The sequence below is a fragment of the Mirounga leonina genome, unplaced genomic scaffold, assembly GCF_011800145.1.
Source record: "Mirounga leonina isolate KUSES-001 unplaced genomic scaffold, KU_Mleo_1.0 Mir_109, whole genome shotgun sequence".
Taxonomy (NCBI): Eukaryota; Metazoa; Chordata; class Mammalia; order Carnivora; family Phocidae; genus Mirounga; species Mirounga leonina.
In genome coordinates this window covers 1,504,927-1,528,707 of record NW_023270244.1, presented here as the reverse complement: position 1 = coordinate 1,528,707, position 23,781 = coordinate 1,504,927, and positions in this window count along the sequence as shown.

The following is a 23,781-nucleotide window of genomic DNA, read 5'->3' as shown; positions in this document are numbered from 1 at the left end:
CCTATGCCATGCTTTCACATTTTCCAGTGGAAGAGGAATTTGATGATAATAAAAAGCAAAAAAGATGCATAAATGAGCTGTTTTTTAAGAGAGAAATTTTACCTTTAACATAGAATTTTACATTTAAGAATACTTTCTATTTTGTAGTATCTACTATAATTTAAAATGTGTATAATTTAAGACTCAGACATTCTACTTCTTATTCATAATAAAACACCAGGAGGCACTTGCAAAGAGGCTCATTGCAATATTGATCATGGTAGTTAACGATGGCAAACAATAGAAATGTCCATCGATAGAAAAATAATTATATAAAATTGTGGCATAGCAATACAGTGCATTATAGAAATGAAATAGGCCTGTATGTATACACACAAAAATATCCTCAAAGTATATTATCCAGTGAAAATAGCAAACTGTAAAACTGTATAATAATTATAAAACAGTACTGTAATTTTCTACACCACAAATTTTACACATACATATGTATGTATATAAGTCCATAGTAAAAGTTTTAGAAGGATAACATTAAGTGGATAGAGCAGATATCTCTGGTAGTTGTGGCCAGTGGTCAGTTATAATATTAGTCCTTTCTGGAATACAAATGTTGCAACAGGCAGAATCCTAAGATGGCTCCTGAGATTCTGGCCCCCGAGTGTATTCATCTTTCATTGTTTTTTGTTATTTTCACTTTGGGCCCCAGCTTGACCCTAGGAACAACCTGAGTGCTCTTATTATATTTGATGGTTCTTCAAACACTTTAAGACCTCACTCATATATCTCTTATGAACATTTCATATGGTCTCCTTATTATCCCTTCATGTAAAAGAACAAAATGAAACACCCCAAATCTTGCATCTGTAGAGCTCTCGCTCTCATTGGACCAGTGGCTCTAATTTATAAGTTGAATATTAATTTCTCAGGATCATCCCTCATCGGAGAGCCACATTTCCCAGGTATTCAGGGAAGCTGAGCGTCAAAGTCATTGTGTGGCTGAATTGATGATGATGCACTTTTGATGCCATCAGAGTAGAAGAAAGCAAAGTTTTGTCCAGAATAAGTAAGAATAAGATATTTCCATTCTACTGAACAAATGCTTTATATTTTGACTGCTTACACAATGATTTTGTGGCCACAGCCACAGAATAGAGAAGAATCAAAGTATCTCAGAAACAAAAGAAACTAGAAACTTCCATAATCCAATTATCTCTCCAATACTTTAATTTTTTTTTTAAACCCCAGCTTGGGGTAGCAATTCTTATATCAGACAAATTACATTTTAAACTAAAGACTGTAGTTAGAGACACAGAAGGACACTATATCATTCTTAAAGGGTCTATCCAACAAGAAGATCTAACAATTATAAATATCTATGCCCCCAACATGGGAGCAGCCATCTATATAAGCCAACTGTTAACCAAAATAAAGAGTCATATTGATAACAATACGTTAATTGTAGGAGACCTCAATACTCCACTCTCAGCAATGGACAGATCATCTAAGCAGAAAATCAACAAAGAAATAAGAGCTTTGAATGACATACTGGACCAGATGGACCTCATAGATATTTACAGAACATTACACCCTAAAACAGCAGAATACTCATTCTTGTCAAGCGCACATGGAACTTTCTCCAGAATAGACCACATAATAGTCACAAATCAGGTCTCAACTGATACCAAAAGATTGAGATTATTCCTTGCATATTCTCAGACCATAATGCTTTAAAACTGGAACTCAATCACAAGAAAAATTTGGAAGAAATTCAAACACTTGGAAGCTAAAGATCACTCTGCTCAAGAATGTTTGGGTCAACCAGGAAATCAAAGAACTTAAACAATTCATGGAAACCAATGAGAATGAAAACACATTGGTCCAAAACCTATGGGATACTGCAAAGGCAGTCCTAAGGGGGAAATACATAGCCATCCAAGCCTCACTCAAAAAATAGAAAAATTCTGAATTCACCAACTACTCTACACCTTAAAGAACTAGAGAAAAAGCAACAAACAATGCCTAAGCCATGAATTAGAAAAGAAATAATTAAGATTAGAGCAGAGATCAATGAATTAGAAACCAGAAACACAGTAGATTGAATCAACGAAACTAGAAGCTGGTTCTTTGAAAGAATTAATAAGATCGATAAGCCATTGGCCAGACTTATCCAAAAGAAAAGACAAAGGACCCAAATTAATAAAATTATGAATGAAAGGGGAGAGATCACGTCTAACACCAAGGAAATAGAAACAATTATTAGGAATTATTAACAACAACTATAGGCCAATAAACTGAGCAATCTGGATGAAATGGAGGCCTTCCTGGAAACCTATAAGCTGCCAAGACTGAAACAGGAAGAAATTGACAACCTGAATAGGCCAATAACCAGTAATGAGATTGAAGCAGTGATCAGAAACCTCCCAAAAAACAAGAGTCCGGGGCCTGATGGATTCCCTGGGGAATTCTACCAAACATTCAAAGAAGAAATAATACCTATTCTACTGAAGCTGTTTCAAAAAATAGAAACAGAAGGAAAACTTCCAAACTCATTCTATGAGGCCAGCATTACCTTAATCCCCAAACCAGGCAAAGACCCCATCAAAAAGGAGAATTTCAGACCGATATCCCTGATGAATATGGATTCCAAAATCCTCAACAAAATCCTAGCTAATAAGATCCAACAATCCATTAAAAGGATCATCCACCACGACCAAGTGGGATTTATCCCTGGGATGCAAGGGTGGTTCAACATTTGCAAATCAATCAGTGTGATAGAACACATTAATAAGAGGAGGGAGAAGAACCATATGGTCCTCTCAATTGATGCAGAAAAAGCATTTGACAAAATACAACATTCTTTCCTGATTAAAACTCTCCAGAGTATAGGGATAGAGGGAACATTCTTCAAGCTCATAAAATCCATCTATGAAAAACCCACAGCAAATATCATCCTCAATGGGGAAAAGCTGAGAGCCTTTCCCTTAAGATCAGGAACACGTCAAGGGTGCCCACTCTCACCACTGTTGTTCAACATAGTTCTAGAAGTCCTAGCAACAGCAATCAGACAACAAAAAGAAATAAAGTGTATTCAAATTGGCAAAGAAGTCAAGCTTTCTCTTTTTGCAGACAACATGATACTTTATGTGGAAAGCCCAAAGACTCCACCCCCAAATTACTAGAACTCATACAGCAATTCAGTAATGTGACAGGATACAAAATCAATGCACAGAAATCAGTTGCTTTCTTATACACTAACAATGCAACTGTAGAAAGAGAAATTAGAGAAATGATTCCATTTACAATAGCACCAAAAACCATAAGATACCTCGGAATAAACCTAACCAAAGAGGTAAAGGATCTATACTCTCAGAACTACAGAACACTCATGAAAGAAATTGAAGAAGACACAAAAAGATGGAAAAACATTCCATGCTCATGGATCAGAAGAATAAACATTGTTAAAATGTCTATGCTACCCAGAGCAATCTATACCTTCAATGTCATCCCAATAAAAAATCCAATGACATTTTTCAAAGTGCTGGAACAAACAATCCTAAAATTTGTATGGAATCAGAAAAGACCCCGTATCACCAAGGAAATGTTCAAAAAGAAATGTTCACAAAGCTGGGGGCATCACGTTTCCCGATTTCAAGCTATATTACAAAGCAGTGATCACCAAGACAGCATGGTACTGGCACAAAAACAGACATACAGACCAAAGGAACAGAATAGAGAGCCCAGATATGGACCCTCAACTCTATGGTCAAATAATCTTTGACAAAGCAAGAAAAAATATGCAGTGGAAAAAAGACAGTCTCCTCAATAAATGGTGCTGGGAAAATTGGACAGCCACATGCAGAAGAATGAAACTCGACCATTCTCTAACACCGTACACAAAGATAAACTCAAAATGGATGAAAGACCTCAATGTGAGACAGGAATCCATCAAAATCCTAGAGGAGAACATAGGCAGTAACCTCTTTGACATCAGCCACAGCAACTTCTTTCAAGATATATCTCCAAAAGCTAGTGAAACAAAAGCAAAAATGAACTTTTGGGACTTCATCAAGATAAAAAGCTTCTGCATAGCAAAGGAAACAGTCAACAAAACAAAGAGGCAACCCACAGAATGGAAGAAGATATTTGCAAATGACACTACCGATAAAGGGCTGGTATCCAAGATCTATAAAGAACTTCTCAAACTCAACACCCAAAAAACAAATAATCAAGTCAAAAAATGGGCAGAAGAGATGAACAGACACTTCTCTGAAGAAGACATATAAATGGCTAACAGACACATGAAAAATGTTCATCATTATTAGCCATCATGGAAATTCAAATCAAAACCACACTGAGATCCCACCTTACAGCAGTTAGAATGGCAAAAATGGACAGGGAAAGAAACAACAAATATTGGAGAGGTTGTGGAGAAAAGGGAACCCTCTTACACTGTTGGTGGGAATGCAAGTTGGTACAGCCACTTTGGAAAACAGTGTGGAGGTGCCTCAAAAAATTAAGTATAGAGGTACCCTATGACCCAGCAATTGCACTCCCGGGTATTTACCCCAAAGACACAGATGTAGTGAAAAGAAGGGCCATATGCACCTCAATGTTCATAGTACAATGTCCGCAATAGCCAAAATGTGGAAAGAGCCGAGATGCCCTTCAACAGATGAATGGATAAAGAAGATGTGGTCCATATATACATTGGCATACTACTCAGCCATCAGAAAGGATGAGTACCCAACTTTCACATCAACATGGATGGGACTGGAGGAGATTATGCTAAGTGAAATAAGTCAAGCAGAGAAAATCAATTATCATATGGTTTCACTTATTTGTGGAACATAAGGAATAGAGTGGAGGACATTAGGAGAAGGAAGGGAAAAATGAAGGGGGGGAAATCGGAGGGAGAGATGAACCATGAGAGACTATGGACTCTGAGAAACAAACTGAGGGTTTTAGAGGGGGTGGGGTGGGGGGATGTGTTAGCCCGGTGATGGGTATTAAGGAGGGCACATACTGCATGGAGCACTGGGTGTTATATGAAAACAATGAATCGTGGATCACCACATCAAAATCTAATTATGTATTGTATGGTGACTAACATAACATAATGAAATAAAATTTTAAAAAAATGAAAAATAAAAAACCCCCAGCTTTTGCTTGAACACATCTAGTGACAAGGAACTCACTACTAGATGAGGCATCCAGGTCTATTTTAAAATTCTTTTCTCACAGTTAGAAACATTTTTATATTGATTTGGAATCTGTGTTCTTTTAACTTTTTAAAAGTTTATGATCCCAATTCTATCCTCTGAGTCTCAACATAGATCTGTCTAATCCATCTTCCTTTCAGATACTTAAAGCCAACTGTCACATCTCTGTAAGTCTCCTTTCTGCAGCTAAACATTTCCAATGCTTTTACATTTAATTAAAGGAGCCTAAGGTGATGGGAGGCTTTATTGTGTGTATGTGTGAAGCTGTGTGCATGTGTGTGGCCATTCTCACATTGTCTTTTACTGAACTTGTAATGAGCAAAGGACCCTGGTCCTTTATATCCTATCTGATATTAGGACATGGCTGAGTCTTCTAGGCCACCTTGTTTGCTGCAGAGAGGCAGTGCAAAGTAATAAGGTGCATGGTGTTAAGAGTTTATCGATCAATTCAAAGACATTAGATAATCATTTCATTTCATTTTCTTCCCATGGTGTGTGGATCTCAGGGTCCTTCAGAACCTAGAGTTCTGGTATCTAGAACTTCTACAAGTTTCTAGTCCATGGTACAAAACTTGCTTTAGATACTATATATCTAAATATCAATTTCTAAATATATATTTAATATCTAACTATATTAATATATTCAATATATAAATATTTAAACACAAATGGTAGGACACTATACACATTGTTCTGCAATTTGCTTTTTTTCATTTAAGTGTTTATTCTAGAGATCTTAATATCAGAACATATAAAGCTGCTTTGTTCTTTTTAATGTCTGCATAGTATTCTTTTTGTTGTTGTTGTTGAGATTTTATTGATTGGAGAGAGAGAGAGGGAAAGAGTACAAGCAGGGGGAGTGGCAGGCAGAGGGAGAAGCAGATTCCCTGCTGAGCAAGGAGCCTGATGTGGGACTCGATCCCAGGACCCTGGGAATCATGACCTGAGCCGAAGGCAGCCACTTAACCAACTGAGCCACCCAGGCGTTCCATCTGCATAGTATTCTATTGCATAGATGTCCCCTGATTATTTACTGCATTCCCTTTGATGGACCTTTAGGGTATTTCCTTTTTTTCCTTTTACTTTGCAATTATAAACAACACTGTAAAATACTTTGTACACATGTTTTCTCAGATAGGAACAAGGCTATGTCTAGAACAGTAGTTCTCTAACTATAACATGTATAGGATCACCTGGATGGCTTGTAAAAACCGATTGCTGGGCCCCATTCCCTGAGTTTCTGATTCAGTAGGTCTGGTGTGTGATCTAAGAAATTACTTTCCTAACAAGTGCCCAGGTGGTGCTAAAGTGACTGGTCCTGGGAATCACACTTTGAGAACCATTACTCTAGGATCCGCAGAAGTGAAATTGCTCCATCAAAGGCTATGTGTTGTTATATCTCCTCATCCCTGTCTCCTAGTACTCAGGTTAAAAGTAAACTATGTGTATCAGGTAGCTCCAGGAAAATAAGAACTCTGAGTGACACTTGCCTCTGCTCTGCCTCTTGGTGGGAAGGAGGGGAGGCCAAATAACAGAAGCACAGGGCTTGGACTCTGGTTGCCAAGTCTAGAGGCTTAATTATCCTTCAAAGTTTTCAGCTTGGCATCTGATGTCATCTAGGGTACAATTGCATGAAAGATCTTGAAAGCTGTCATTAGCTCTTTTATGATCTCCCTGTCTACAAATATGGGTTAGGAAAATGACACTGGGTGCCTCTGTTTATTCTGGGCTTGGTGGCTCTCTGCACAGAAAATAGACCCAGACACCTGTAAATAGTGCAGATCTGCATTAGGGGAGAAAGGATGGTTTAATTTCTGTGAAGACAGGGTATTCATCTACATGCTGTCCTTACTTTTCCCATGACCCCATGTGTTACCAAGTTCCACAACACATTTCTTGCTTTTTCTCTAATCTAGGTCTCATGTGCAGGGGAAACACTGCTGAATTCCTCCTGTGTGCTGGGCATACAATAATGCAACAGAATAGCTGTGTGCAAGTACTTCCATTTTATAGATGAGGAAACAAATGCTGGGAGTAGGATGCTAGCAAGTGGCAGAGACAAGATTTAAACCCAGGTCCATTCCACTGTAGAGCCTATAATGTACTATCTGTTCTCCAGCTCCGTTCACAGAGCAGTGGCAAACAACAAAGAGAAGGGTTTGGTCTTGATGTCCTAAATGTAACATTTGTGATTGGTGAGTTTGCAATATCAGTTAGGCTTGGCATAGGTCAGGGAGGGCTGTGTCTTTGGGGCTTGTCATAGTGACGAGTATCACACCCTCAGAAAGAAAAGAATTTCAGATCAGGAAGGATCTTTTATTCAATGCTTATGCTCTGTTTCCTAAAATGAAGGAATCAAGGGGATTGCAAAGGTCAGAGGTAATAGTTGGCTCAGGCTGCCTCTCAACATAGAGTATGCCCTTGGTTCAAATCCCAGCCCTACCATGTATTAGTTCTGAGACCTTGGGCCTTAGTAGCTGTCTGGCATCTCTTTCCATACTGCCAAAGCAAGAGGCAGTATCCTCTAATGCAGGGTTTTCCAACTTGCCTGATAAGATCGTTTAAAATTTGGATTTCTAGGTGCTTCCCCTGGAAAAGTTTGATCAGGAGACTGAAGATTGGAGCCTAGAATGAAGCTGACCAAGATATATTACAGAGACCACCTCACTGAGCCAGCCGCACCCCATCAACCTCAGAGTTATGTAATCTGATGGAAGAGTAGGTCTTGCTCATTGCATCTCACTTAGGTAGAGAGACGGTCATTACTGAACATGCTCAACACCCTTCTACCCCCAATTCCCAGGTAGTTTAACACTTGCCCAAGGCCAGGGATTTTCCCAAATGTGCTTCAGAGTCCAAACATCTTTGGGAAGTATGTAACTAGGCTTTTAGATCAGCAGTTGTTCCTCTCCAGCTGGCATATAGTGAGGAATTTGAAACACGGATCATAATGGAGAAGAACAGGGCCCAAGTGGTGGCCCTGAATAGGACAAAGTGCTAACAAGCACTAAAGATAAACTTTATTTCATGACCTTATCTAGGACTGGCTCTGAATGTTTAAAAAAGAAAAACAGAATATTTCCTGTTGATGGTAGGAAATTATAATAAAAATAATTTTTAGTATTCGTTGAGCTCTTAATCATTGCTGTTATCGATTTCCACAAGAGGTAGAAATTTTTCAACAAAAAACTGATGATGTACTATATGCTGGTTAACTGAACATAAGAATAATAAAAAGGAATTTTTCAACAGAATTAACTCCTTATCTCTCATTTTTACCCATGATGCCTCCAACAGCAAATGGCTTTCTGCACCAATAGAAAGAGCTGACCTTTGTCTTGCCCTTCCCAAATCAGCCTGGCCTTTAATTTTCCTGCACATGGTTTGATGTATTCTCTGGTTTGGTAGCAAAAGCTTCAAGAAGGAATCTCTCCAGGGCATGACCTATGCATCACCTGCTCATTCTCAGAAAACAAAATACCACCACCACAACAAAAAGACCCAAACGTAATCCTTCTATTTCATAGGAGAGGCAAGGTGAACAGCACTTCACAGCAGATCATAGTTTAGGATAAAGAACTACTGCATTAGAAAATAACTTGTCTGACTCATGGTTCTTATTACCACCTCAGGAATGGAAATGGAAATAAGTCACAAAAATCTTAACACCCGTGGGGTATTACGTTTTGTTCTGTGTCTGCCTCATATTGGCACTGCTTTTGTATCTGCCTCTTGGAGGTGGGAGGTGATTCTATTTGGATATACATGGCAGCCTCAGGCTGAGTATGTATTTGAAAATCTGTACTTGGGTAATAAACATAAGGAATTTATTTTAAAATGGAATGTGAGTTATAAATAAATTATAAAATAGAAGAGAATTTTAATGATAAAGAAATAAAAGAAAAAAAAAATTTCTAAAATACCATGGAAATGGATGGCTTTTCTCCCAAGGAGGGTGAAGAGAATGTTCCTGAGAAGATGATTATGTCTCAGGCTATTTTCCTGTGGTTGGTCACAGCTGAATAAGAAAGAATCTTAGTGATAGTCAAGTTTCTTAATGAAATGTAAAAGTACTTAAGAGAATCAGAATGAAAAGAATTCCAACTAGTCGTAAATGTGATGTTAGAGGTCTGAAGATGAAACAAAAGTTTATGAGTTCTACTTGACTTACATTCTGAAGAAAGATAAAAAGGCCACGACCAATTCTGTGAAACAAAACTGTGAAGGCCTGGAAAGGGAGGATTTCTATTGAATATTCTTCTGCCCTAATTAAATTGAAGTCTTCTGATCTCAAGAAATGACAGAAATAACTTGGTAGTAAGAAGAATTTTCTGTGCCCTATAAGGAACCCTATGGACCAGAGTCCATTTGGGCTGCTACAACAAAACACCACAGACTGGGTGGCTTATAAATAGCAGAAATTTATTACTCACAGTTCTGGGGGCTGGAAATCTGAGATCAGAGTGCCGGTATGATCAGGTGGTTCATTGCAGGCTTCTTTTCTCTGTATCTTTACATGGTGGAAAGGGCTAGAGACCTCTCTGAAGCCTCTTTTGTAAGGCACTATTCATATTCATGAGGTTTCCACCCTCATGACTTAAACACCTCCCAAAGGCCCCACCTACTAATATCGTCATCTTCAAGGGTTAGGATTTCAACATATGAATTTTAGGGGGACGCAAACATTCAAAACATAGCAGACTGGAAAGGAAGAAATAGATTATCATTATTTGTAGAAGAAAGAAGATATTTCTGTTTGGTGAACTTGAAATCCCTCTTACGAAATAATAGAAAAAATCTGTACTGGTCTCTGCCACTGGCTCCAGGCATAGAGCTCCTAAAACCCTTGTCATTTCCTAAGTCATAAGAGCACTAAGGGCATCTTTTGTTTTACTATTTGGTCTTTGAACCCAGGTCCTGACACACGGCTCCTGAACTCTTGTATTTCCTGGATGACAAGAGTGTCTTTTGTTTTAATGAGGTGGTTATGGTGGGCTTCTGGGTGGCTTTTGAATGGGGTCTGGTCACCAGAAAGACCAAGCCATGATTATTATTAGAAGCCTGGAATTTTCATCCCTGTCTCCCATTCTCTTGAGAAGGGAAAAGGGCGGAAAATGGAGTTAAGGATCAATTATGCCTACATGACAAAACCTCCATTAATATCCCAAAAATATGGGGTTTGGAGAGATTACATGTTGGTGAACACATCCATGAATCTGGAGGTGATGTACTCCAATTCTACTTGGACCTTGCTCTATGTTATGTCTTCATCTGGCTATTCATCTATATCCTTTAATAAACTGATAAATGCAAGGAAATGTTTCCCTGAATTCTATGAGTTGCTCTAACAAATTAATGGAATCCAAGGGAAAGGAGGTCATGGGAATCTTTGGTTTGTATCTAAGTCAGACAGAAGTTGTGGGCTACCTGGGGACCTACTACCTGTGATTGGCATCTGAAGTGGATAGTCATCTCATGGGACTAAGTGCTTAACCTGTGAAATCTAATGCTATCTCCAGGTAGATAGTGTCAGAATTGAGTTGAATGTGGGACACGAAGCTGGTGTCACAGAGAATTGCTTGGTGTGGGAAACCCCCACACAGGTAGTGTCAGAAGTGTTGCAAGTATTTTAGAAGTGTGAGGGAAAAGGAGAAACACAGCAGGGAAAACGGAGTTTTCCTACTCTCCTTCAAAACAAAACTATGGAATAAAATATCAAACAGATGAATCAAGAAATAAGGTGATCACTTAGAATGGATTCAGCAAAAATGAAATGTGCTCCACTAAACCAAGTTCCTGTCTTGGTAGGGTTTTTAGAGCAATACATTCAGAGAATACTTCTAGTGTGTCTGGCTGTTAATGAGGTGACTGATGATAGCTTTCTTGCTCTCCTTGTAGGGACTACATTATAGTTATGTGAAATTTGTTATTGGTTAACCAAGATAAGTTAACTTGAAAATAAGTTTTTGGTTATCTGCCACAGGACGGTGCTCTCATTCTTGCCTGAATTATCATTTTATTAATCATTCAGCAAAATATATTAATGGAAGACCAGTCAAGTTTCACTGGGATAAGAAACTGGGAGGATATTTAAAAGAGACTGTGATAAATAAGTATCTGAAAATTCTTGATTGAGTTAAATGATAAACTGAAATCTAACAAGATAAAATTGAAGAGAAATAAATAGAAAGTCCCAGCTTGGTTTTAAAGATCTATCAGGGGAAATGCAGCTAAAGACATAAATAGAGCACAGACTCTGGGACTCTGCCTAGTGCAGATCCCTGCTCTGCCATTTATATCTGTGTGACCTTGGAAAAGTTACTTAACTTCTCTATGCCTCAGTTACCTCACCTGCAAATTGGAGATCATAAAAGTAATTGTCTCTTAGGTTTTGGGAGGATATATGAATTAGTATCTATACAATACCTATAATAACTTAGCACAAAACAAACACTATGTGTACCAGTGCTAGTTATGATTAATGTTGTTGTAACAAAGAAACAGATTTCAGAGTTTTAGATTAATTAATTTTCAATATGAGCTAGTATTGTGATAAGGTTGACAAGAAAGCACATGAGGCTTAGCCTGAACTTATATAAATATTGTTTTAGCTTAGGTACCCCAGAAAGCAGAGGCTAACACAAAAGCTTATGTACCACTATTTTGTCAGGAAAGTGGGGATGACAGGAATAAGGAGTGAGGCTGGGAAGGATGGAAATTTAATATGTAGGGTGCTCTACAAATCTGGTCACTGCTTGATAATAAGAGGGACTGAAAGCTCCACCTCATGGTATCTCATGGGATGTCTTCCTATAGGCCATATGGACAACAGAGAGCTACTTAGGCTGGTCCATCTTGGGGGAGGAAGTGGGAGAATTCAACCGCTAGTTCAGATCTCATGTTGGTCAAATGTTAGTCCTGTGGTTATTATGTAGGTGGGCATCAAGCAGGTCTGCATCATTTTTAAGCCTCCATATCACAGCAAGCCATGGGGAGAAAAGCAAGAGATGCATACTGAACAAGGTGCTGAACTTGGTCATGAGCCCACAAAACACTGGAATAAGTGCCTGGAAACTGACAAGACAGGCAAAGCCAAAATTATCTGAAAATGCTCATCAGAGGTGTCAGATGCAGCTCTAAAGTCCCAAATAAGGGGGAATTCCTATTCCATTGAGAGCTGGTCAGTTCACACCTGAAGGACTGTATCAGTGTGTGGGAACTCATAATAGAGAAAAAAGAAACTGGAATATGACAGGGGCCAAAATCATATACCTAAATAATGGGAATTAGCTTGGAAAAGCAGACTGTGTGGACATATTTTCATTCATCTTAAAATTGTTAAATATTTTGTTTGGAATCAATGGGTAGAGGTTACAGAGAGGCAGATATTAATTCAATGTAAGGAAAACATATGAATAGCCCCAGTTGTACACTGATGGGCTGTTTTGGGAGATAGTGAAGAGTCCCCACTTGGTTGGGGATGTTGTGAAGAGTATCTAAGCATTGATTAGTGCTTAGTGCAATCAACCAGATGAGCTTTGGACTCCATCGTAACACTATATAAACAAACTATCAAGAACACCAGGAAACCAACCCTTTTTTCAAAGGTTTCCTGAGAGACAGGTGTTTTATTTTTTGCTTAACAGGAGTCTACCTAGAGGAATCACAAAGACACTTATAGAATAAGATGAAGGCCTGAGGGCTAACATCTGGCAGGCAGGACTAGAAAAGCATGAGGCTTTTGATAGATATTTTAACTGGATATTTCTTAATTAAATATTTGCTTGGCATTGAAAGTCCAAAGGGATTAAAATATACAATTCGTCATTTTACAAAATATTTACTTTGACTATATTTCCATATAGCTCTAGAGCAAGCTTTTTTTCCTCAAGGAATGATATTTTTCACTTTTTGTTCCCTTCAAACTTTTTTTTTTTTTAAGATTTTATTTATTTATTTGACAGAGAGAGAGACACAGCGAGAGAGGGAACACAAGCAGGGGGAGTGGGAGAAGGAGAAGCAGACCTCCTGCGGAGCAGGGAGCCCGATGCGGGGCTCGATCCCAGGACCTGGAATCATGACCTGAGCCGAAGGCAGACGCTTAACGACTGAGCCACCCAGGCACCCCTCCCTTCAAACTTTTATCATAGCTTAGAACATGAAGAAATTGGAAATGTATGGCTACTTAATTTAAAATTCAGAAATAGTGGGGACCCTATTTATAGAATGTCATGGACCATCAGCCCTACACATATCACCAAAGGACAGCTCACACAATTGGCATTTTTTTCCTTCTTCATTCCTTTCTAAGGTCAGAAATCTGGTAAATAACTGTTTTTGTCATAGAGTGGTGGTATTCAGTTGCAGAATCTCTGACTCAGAAGAACTTTACAATTCTAAAATTTATCTGATACATGATTTCCCCTTTACAAAATCACCCCCCATGATTGCTCTGTTTCTGTTAGAATACTTCCAGCAACAGAGACTCACTATTCAGTAAGTCAGGAATTCTATTATGAGGCCACTCCTCTCAGAAAGTTATAATGGTGAAATGTAACTAGAGATATAAAATGGAATGAGAAGGAAAAAAAGATAAAGAACAAGGGGTTAATCACTTAATTAAAGAAAAGAGGACAGACCAGGAGTCCTTCATGGAAAGATTGATTTGCCATCGGATGTATATTGGTAAATGTGTAGGGGTTATGGTTTTCTGAACTAGTGGGTTCTCTATGGAATAAAATAGAGCAGTGTTTCTCAAAGTGTTTGTAGTGAAGTACCAATTTTTAAAAGTCTCAATCCATCACAGACCAACACATGCACATACATAATACACAGCTTGTGGCATGTTGGCTCAATGCACAAGTTCAACACCCTCCCAAACAACCTATATCTCACTCAATGAGTTGAATTCACTGACCATACACTCGAATGTCCCAATAGTGCCAAATTGTTATAAAAGTTACTTACCTTACTTACTCTCAATTTTTGTTTTTATCTTTTTGCAGACTAGACACAAATAATTTGTAGATGGGGTCATTCTCGAATCTTACTTTGAGTGGCACTGGAGGAGAATATATGTTGTTGGTCTTAGTGTTTATTTTCTGAGATCCTGACATTACTTAGCTCTGTGGGAAAACAAGAGCCATATGTCAAAAAATTCCCATATTATTCCCTTCTACCTATCACTGTCAACTATGCAGGCCCAACAGGTCAGTGTTTTGTTTTGTTTTTTAAACAACATCTGATTTTATTTTATTTATTTATTTTATTTTTAAAGTAGGCTCCATGCCCAACATGGGGCTTGAACTCATGACCCTGAGATCAAGAGTTGCATGCTCTACTGACTGAGACAGCCAGGCATCCCAGGTCAGTGTTTTTTTGATAAAAAATTATTGCTGCTTAATATCTGGTAATACAATCATAAAGTGAAATTTCTAATCCTACAAAAGATGAAAAATCTTTGAATGGGATTAGTGCCCTTAGAAAAGAGAAGTGCACAGAGCTCCCTTGCCCCTTTCCCCATGTGAGGTACAAGTCTGTGACCCAGAAGAGGGCCCTCACCTGACTATGCTGACACCCCAATCTTAGATTTCCAACCTCAAGAACTGTGAGAAATAGATTTATGTTGTTTATAAGCCACCCAGTCTGTGGTATTTTGCTATAACAGCACAAATGGACTAAGACAATATATTGTACAATCAGTTTTGTCAAAAAAGTAAGTTGTCTCCTCGTCAATGCTTAATTTATTCAGTGCCTCTTCTAACAACTAGAGTCTATTTGTAATTTTGTCTAATGTGGTTAAATCAAAAATAAAATAACCTTACTTTCAAAAATTTAAAAATAAAGTTTTGCTTTTTTTTCTTTTATTGTGAAAACATGGCCCCTGTTACATAAGTTTACTGTAAGTGGATTTTCTGGTACTAGTTAGTCTCAAGGAATGTGGATCTTCAAACAGCATTTAAAAACAGCCGAGATGTCCTTCAACAGATGAATGGATTAGGAAGATGCGGTCCATACATACAATGGAATATTACTCAGCCATCAGAAAGGATAAATACCTACCATTTGCATCTACATGGATGGAACTGGAGGGTATTATGCTAAGTGAAATAAGTCAGAGAAAGACAATTGTCATATGGTTTCACTCATATGTAGAATATAAGGAATAGCTCAGAGGACCACAGGGGAAGGGAGGGAAAACTGGATGGGAAGAAATCAGAGAGGGAGACAAACCATGAGAGACTCTGGACTCCGGGAAACAAACTGAGGGTTGCTGGAGGGGAGGTGGGTGGGGGGATGGGGTAACCATGGGCATTAAGGAGAGCATGTGATCTGATGAGCACTGAATGTTATACGCAACTAATGAATTATTGAACACTACATCAAAAACTAATGATGTACTATATGTTAGTTAATTGAATTTAAATAAAAATGCCCATTTTGCAACCTTAAAAAAACCCCAGCATAACACAAAGGAGTGCCACATCAGTGTGGGATAGCTCTCATGTGATATTGACTCAATTTCTGGCTCCACATGGCTCTGCAGGCAGTGCATCTCTTTTTGTCAGACCAGGAGTTGTCCCTCCTTCCAGGAGGAATGCTATAGAATAGATACCTTCTTTGATTATCAGAAATTGCTTCCTGTCTCTTAAAAGTTGAAGCTGAAGATGTTTCTTTAAAACACTGAATTTATTAGAATCTGAATTCCACAACCATGTTTAGACAAAAAGGAATTTTTCATATTGAACACTCTTTTCTTTCTATTTATACTAAGAAATATTATCCCATTAAAGGTAGAGATTCCCAGTACTAAGTCTCTTTTCTGATGTTGGCTCTACTATGTTCTTATTTGTCTAGAGTGTGCAATGTATATGAAAGGAGAAAGCTTTATGAATGAAATAATCAATAAAGTAAGGTCAGGAGTGATTAAGAAGGGACATGAATTTTTTTATTTAGTTCATTCAGCCCCCAACTTGTTTTAGAAAGAGAATGATCCAGACTGAGTTTAGCCAGGTTTCAGAGAAGGGAGAGATAGGTTGAGGCTGGAGTGTTTAAGGAAGACTTCTGGGAGGAGGTGGAATGGTAGGGTATCCTCTTGGTTGGGTAGGATTTCCATGGAGATGTGTGTGAAGAATGAGAAGGGTAATCCAGAGAGAGGCAGCAGTGTGGCCAAAGGTAAGGTGGTACAAATGACTCTCTGGGATTTGTAGGAAGGAAACATGTGTGGGACTAGAGCTTCACAGTGGGAAGTAAAGGGATATCCAATTGCATTTGGAAGAATGGAGACATATTATGAAACATCTTCAGTGTCTGCTGTTGGAGTCAGAAGCCATGTGGAACCCCTGAAGTTTTCTCAGCAAAACAGTGACAGAAAATGGATCGAACCCTCTGGTTTAGTAACACATCATGGTGACATTTGTCCTGCATGGAAGCAAATCCTCACCATATAGTCTCTTTCTGGCTTATAGGCAGCTACTTGAATGCTTTTGTGATTTAAAGTTTGTCCCACTAAACATATTCTCTCTTCTAGTCTGTTCCTTCCTCTCCCTGTCTCCCTTCACTCACCTACACCTGTTTTCTCCCTTTTTTTCTCGTCTTGCCCCTTCTACTGTCTCCCTCCCACCCTCTACCCCCACCATTTCACTCCTCTATCTTAATTCCTATTCTTCAGAGCCCATGGTGATCTTGTTCCAGCAAGGGCTGGTTACGCTGCTCTAGCGGACAGCGTATTTCATGCTTTTCATGTCACAGCAGGAATTTTTGTTACTTTCTTTATTTCTCTACAGAGTGTGCAGTGCCTGCAAATACATTCCATATTTAAGGGGAAAAAAAGGCAATAAAAGCATGAGTAAGATAATGGGGAAAGCTGGTGTCAGGACTCCTGAGGGTATTTCTGTACTGACCCCATTCTTGCTACCTTCTGAAGAAACATAAATTTCGTTTGTTGTTATGCCTATTTTTATCCATAAAACTTAGGACATAAATTCTTAAGGTTATAGGATTTTTCTTTCAGGCTTAGTACTATAAATTGTTGGTTATATGAAATCCAGGAGAGAAAACATGAGTTTGAAGGAGTTGTTTGACATCCCAAAGCACTGGCTTGGTGAAGGTCAACTAGGTAAAACTCCAAGTTTTTTTATTCAACTGCCTTCAGTCAGTGTTCTGGTTAAAACTCGAGATAGCAGAGAAAAATATTGCAGACTGCGCTGTGGTTCCAGTAGCAAGGGGAATGGGTGGCACTGATATTTTGGGGCTGGCAAAAATAGCAACAATAACGAGAAGACTTTTATGCAAATATATGCATCATTTTTAAAAAGTAAAGTTTTCATAATGCTTGAGAATTCATGAACCTTCTTGAAACACTTAGTGATGAATGATAATCTATGGTTAAAAAAACAAGTTCTGATGTTCTCATGTCTTATCCAATAAAACTTCATTTATCTGATAATCTTGAAATAAAATGTAAGCATAAATTTATTTTCCTGATAATTAAAATTGTCTTATTTTTATTATAACCATGTTTGGTCAAAAGACTTTTAAAACTTGCAAAATGCCGTGATTTTTAAATTAAATACATTAGTTAGAATATGTATGTATGAAAGTTATGGAAAACCCATACTGTCTTAAATAGAAATAGGAGCTTATTGTTTTTACAACTGAAAAATTTAGAGTATGGGTGCATCAGACAGGAACTGATCCAATGGCTCAGTGATATCACTGAGCATCCAGTGCTTTTCCATGTCCCTACTTTGTTCTCTATAGTGTTGACTTGAGGCCAGCTTGCCTCATGAACATAGAAGGCTGCTGGTAGCTTGCAGGGATGCATGCTATTTTGTTTGTTCCAAAAGGAAAAAGAAAAAGTTGCTTTCCACAGCCATCTAACAAAATGCTGAACTCCAGCCTGAGTAGACTAATAAGTTAAATGTGTTCATCTCCCAACCAAATGCTGTGGCCTGGGACCTGGGACAATGAGGTGAGGGGGATGGGAATTGGAGGAGAAGACCATGCCCTGACTGAAGCCTCCACTACACAACAGTCCTCGAGCCAATCTCTGTGACAAGGGGAGAGCAGCAGTTTCCATTCTAGAAGGTTAGACATTTTCTGATTGCTATGACACACAGGTAATTTTATGCTAATGGTTTATAGGTAGTCATGACAATCAGAGCATCTCAATATTTATTATTAGTAAACAAGGTACTCTTTAAAAGTACTCTTTAAAAGTCTGCTGGTAAGAGGGCAGTGTTTATCCAAGGATTTCTATTGATCCAGCATAGCTCATACTCCCAGGTGTACATGTGCATGAGAATGGCTGAGAAGGTTCCAGCAGATGCCCAGAAGTCCCATTTGCAGCCAAGCCATGAGGCTGCATCTATGCCTAGCTGTTTGCCACAGCAAAAGCTGGAATAAAAGGGGCAGGCAAAAAGGCACCTGCAGTATCTAATACAGCTGGTGTGTTCTGAACACCTGGTTTTTTATTTACAAGTGTTCTGCTTCTGTATGTTCCCCCCCTAGAATAGAGAAACAGAATCAGTCATTCTCTTCCCTGATACTCAATTAAGGGACTCATCCATAATGAGATTTTTCTCTGAATATGGAAAAAATGGATGTAGTATTTTTTAGTCTACCATCTCCCTCCTCCTCCCATGACCTCAGCCAAGAATTCACCTTTTATTTTTTTTATTATTTTCTCTCTCTTGTTTTTAAGATTTTATTTATTTATTTGACACAGAGAGAGAATGAGCAGGGGGAGTGGCAGGCAGAGGGAGAAGCAGGCTCCCTGCTGAGCAGGGAGCCCGATGTGGGGCTTGATCCCAGGATCCTGAGATCATGACCTGAACCCAAGGCAGACACTTAACTGACTAAGCCACCCAGGTGCCCCTAGAGAATTCACCTTTTAATTTTGCCCAAGGACATTCATGCTTGAGGACACCCCATGATGTGAAAAGTGGTGGAGGGATGATGTATTGCCTCGAAGGGAGGCAGAAGGATGAGTTGCTCTACTTAAGACAAATGTCACATCCTAACTAGTCACTAAACATTAGAACTGACATCCAGAAACCCTAGGTAATAGATCTTGCAATTCTCCTATTGTTTTCCTGCTTCCTCTGAAGTATATGAATGACAAATGATATGGGTTTAATTATTTGGTAAAACAAAGGGGTAGAAAAGTGTCTTGAGCTGATATAGTTTCTACATAATTGATTATATTTTGGGATTTGGGAGTGTACAGTAGGATTTAACTGGATTATTTTTTGAACCTTTTATTTAACTCATCTGCCTGTGTTGATGGGTAGAGATTCCAACCTCTCATCATTCCTTCCATCAGGCTCTAGTAGGAAACAGACCCAAAGAGCTACTGGGATCAATACATTAGCTTCATGAGTGATGGCCCAGTGGTCCCAAAAATACAGGGCTTCTTGGGAAAGCAGGACTGGAGAAAGTGGCTGAGTATGAGGTCACAGTAGGGGCATCCTATTAACACGTGCTCATTCTTAGACTTTGTAAGTCACTGTGGGAAGATTAGAGCAAAAAGAGAACCTGAGTTTACTCACCTAAAAGTGGAAGATCATAGCCTCTTCACATATGGGGTTTCCAGCAGATTTCAACTGCGTTGGGGACCGGAAGCCTTCAGCCTCTTGCAGAGAAGACAGGGTCACACCAGATGGGCCTTCTGCTGGGGAGCAGGAAAGAGAGAAGGACCACCGCAACAGGTGTGGGTGGAAGAAAGTCCACATTGCCTCTTCAATGTGCCAACTCTGGTGAAAAACAACAAAAGCAGCAGCAAAAACAACAAATAAAAAGAAAACAAGGTGCCAGAAAAATGCTTCCATAGATACCAAATTTTCATTAGTCAAGTGAGTGTTCCCTGCTCCCTTGACAAGGAACAAGTTAAAACAGCAAGAAAGATGGGAAATGCTAACTCCTCTGCCTGCGTTAGGAGGCAATGATTAAGCCCCTGACAAAGCAACTGGAAGGTGCAGGAACATGGGAAGGGAAAACAACAGAATTCCCCATCGATGGATATGTGAATCTGGGGTCTACAGCAGCCTCCCAATAAGCTGAATTTCATTTTCCTATTCACAATGGAATTCTATAATAACAGTTGATGTTCCTTGTGCCGGATCATAGGTTTATTGTCCTTTGCATCATTCCTATTCGGCTCTATCGCATGCAAAATGCAAAAGTCCTCACCCAGCAGATCCGAATCCACAGTCAGAAGTGAGCAGCGTAGGGTTCATGTCAAAAGCAACCACCACACTGACACTCCTAACTCTGCTGGAACTCCCAGGGCAAAATGACACAGCAGAAAGAGATGACCTCCCCCCCCCCCCCCCCCGAGCCTTCCACCGTTCACTCAATCACACATTTTGTCAGCCCCCAGCCTCCTGGAAACTTCAAGTATGTGAGACACATAAACAGCAGATCATCTTTAATTAAAAAAAGATGGACACCAAACCTATTTATGTAGTCACAGAGAAGCAGGGTACGGACTCATACTTTATGGTAATGGGGCTTTAGGTGATGGGGTGCCTTATCCCTGCAGCCTGCGGACTTACTATCAGAAATGGGCTACTCCGTTATATAACATAGATCTACATACTTTTTTTGTGGCCTGTGGCAGAAAGACAAGTTGTTGGCTATCACCTTCTGTTCCAATCAGTGTCCATTTGTATGGATTCTAGCAAACAGCATTTACACTTGCTCTTTGGGTTCTCTTTAACTATTTTAATTAACTTGCAGGAGGTGTGAACTAGCAGAGATGGAAAGAATTTGGTTAACATTTATTCTTTCTGTCTTCTTTGGCTGGGGATTCTCATGTATATGAGAACAAGTCAGATTGGTTTTAGGCTCTCCAGTAGGGTGGCAGAGATGGTTAGCCATCCACCAAAGACGCATATTCTGTTTCCAGTGGTGTGGACCAGTGACTGGAACGGGCTGCCCAGCCAGAGACTACATTTTCCAGCTTGACCGTGCACTCCCACCAATCCGCCTGTGACCATGTGACTAATTTTCACCAGTACAATGTGAGCAGAATTGATACCTCCCTTGTAAACTGACGTGGTGATGAAGCTGATGTGCCTTGTCTATCTTCTCCTTCCCATCTGCTATGTGGAAGTGAAGAGCTTTGAGGCCCTAAAGGAAGGTGGATCCACAAGATCAAAGGAGCCTGGTTCATATATATCTGCCAGTCCAGCACCAGCATGTGAGTAAGTTCAGTGAGTGAGAACAAAGCTGGGCCATGAAGATTTTGCAGTTTGTATTCTCTAGCGTAGAGTTCCCCTCCCCTCTCCTTCCCCTCCCCCCCTTCCCTTTTTAGCATGGAGCATTTCTTTAATGACTATAGCCATCTAAGTTTGTTCCTGGAACAAAGTAGTAGGTGCTCAATTAATGTTTTTGAATACATGGTTTTGAATAATTGAATGAACAAACTTTCTTCCTTTTGAAAACTTGTTTAATGAATCTGCACATAAGGGAGCAGAAAATAGTTAATGAGTAAAACCATAGATGTTGCAGAGAAAGATTTTGTTGGAAAAGCAACCTAAGAATTAAGCAGAATAAATAACTTCTGAATATTAAGAGACAGTGTTTCCAGATGGCACCCAGATCAGAAGTTATCGTTTATTTGACAACAATAATGGAACTTAAAATTTCTCTCCTACCATGGAAGAGAAAGAATGCAAGGCAGCTGCAGCGGTCATTTTACAGTACTGGGAAGGGAGCTGCATTTGTTGCATGTGTGTAACTCCAGGAAGAAAAAAAAAATCCTGAAAGAGGCAAAATTAGCTAGAGCTTCAGGGAAGGCATTCATCTCCACTGCAAAAGACAGGCTGAGAATTCTCTGCAGTTGTTTGTGCTGGTAAGAGAGAGAAAGGATCAGCACTAGCCGCTTCAGGAGATGGCCTCTTTTTCACACCCCCATCACACAGGTTTCCTAAGAAGCCCGCTCCCACAGGCAACAGGGTCTTTGTACACGTTGTTGTCTGTGCTCAAAGAGGTGGAAGGTAGAGGGCATTCCAGTTTCACTTGTGAGGTCTCTGTATTTCCACTCAGTTTTGCAGGCTCAGTTGAAACGTCACATCTTCTGTGAAGACTCTTCCGTCCTTTGCCTCTTCCTCTTTTGTGTGTCCATAGCACAGTCATCCTGCTCTTACAGATCTGATCATATTGTTATAGTTTTCTGCTTATATTTGGTTTTCCTCATGAGACTGAGCTCCTTGAACATGTAAGCTGAATTTGATTTATTGTTATAGCCCAAGACATGACACAGTGTTAAATTTATAGGAGTTAAATTATCCTTCCAAGTGAGCTGATGAATAAATCAGAATTTGAGGACATATCTGAGAATATCTCAGTTTATCTTAATGTACAATAGAAATTGTCTCCTTAAGCTAAAGGGGAATTATTCTGCAAAGTTCCAGTAAAGACTTTAGTTTGTTTTTGTAAAAACACAGTGTTTCTTCAAACTGGAACACTTTCCTTTCTTGTAACTCTTAACTCAGGAATTTAAAAAATATAATAATTTGAGTAATTCATCTTTCCTATTCTCAATATTTTAATATTTGCTTTTTAAAAAAAGAATATTTTTAGAAATTTTAGATTTACAGAATAACTGAGAAGAGAGTAGTACAGTGAGTTCCCTTATAAGGGAACCCCCAGTTCCCTATTATACTCATCTTATACCATTATACATTTGTTACAGTTAATGAATCGATACGGATATGATTAACTAAAGACCATAGTTTATTCAGATTTCATTAGGTTTCACTTAATGTCCCTTTTCTGTTTCAGAATCCCATCCAGGATATAACAGATATAACATTATATATAGTTGTCATGTCTCCTTAGGCTCCTCTTGGCTGTAACTGTTTTTCTGACTTTCCTTTTTTTTTTTTTTTTTTTTTAATTACCTTGATAGTTCTGAGGAATACTGGTTAAGTATTTTGTAGGATGCCCCTCTACTGTAATTTGTCTGATGTTTGTCTCATGAATAGATTGTATCATGGGTTTTGAGGGAGAAGATCACAGAAGTAAATTGTCATTCCATCATGACATATCAAGAGTATTTACTATCAACCTGATATATCATGTCGATATTAACCTTGATCACCTGGCTGAGGTACTCTTTTTTTTTTTTATTTTTTTTATTTTTTTTTATTCTTATGTTAATCCCCATACATTACATCATTAGTTTTAGATGAAGTGTTCCATGATTCATTGTTTGTGCATAACACCCAATGCTCCATGCAGAATGTGCCCTCCTCAATACCCACCACCAGGCTAACCCATCCTCCCACCCCCATCCCCTCTAGAACCCTGTTTGTTTTTCAGAGTCCATCATCTCTCATGGTTCGTCTACCCCTCCGATTTCCCCCGCTTCATTCTTCCCCTCCCGCTACCTTCTTCTTCTTCTTTTTTTTTCTTAACATATATTGCATTATTTGTTTCAGAGGTACAGATCTGAGATTCAACAGTCTTGCACAATTCACAGCGCTTACCAGAGCACATACCCTCCCCAGTGTCTATCACCCAGTCACCCCATCCCTCCCACCCCACCCCCCACTCC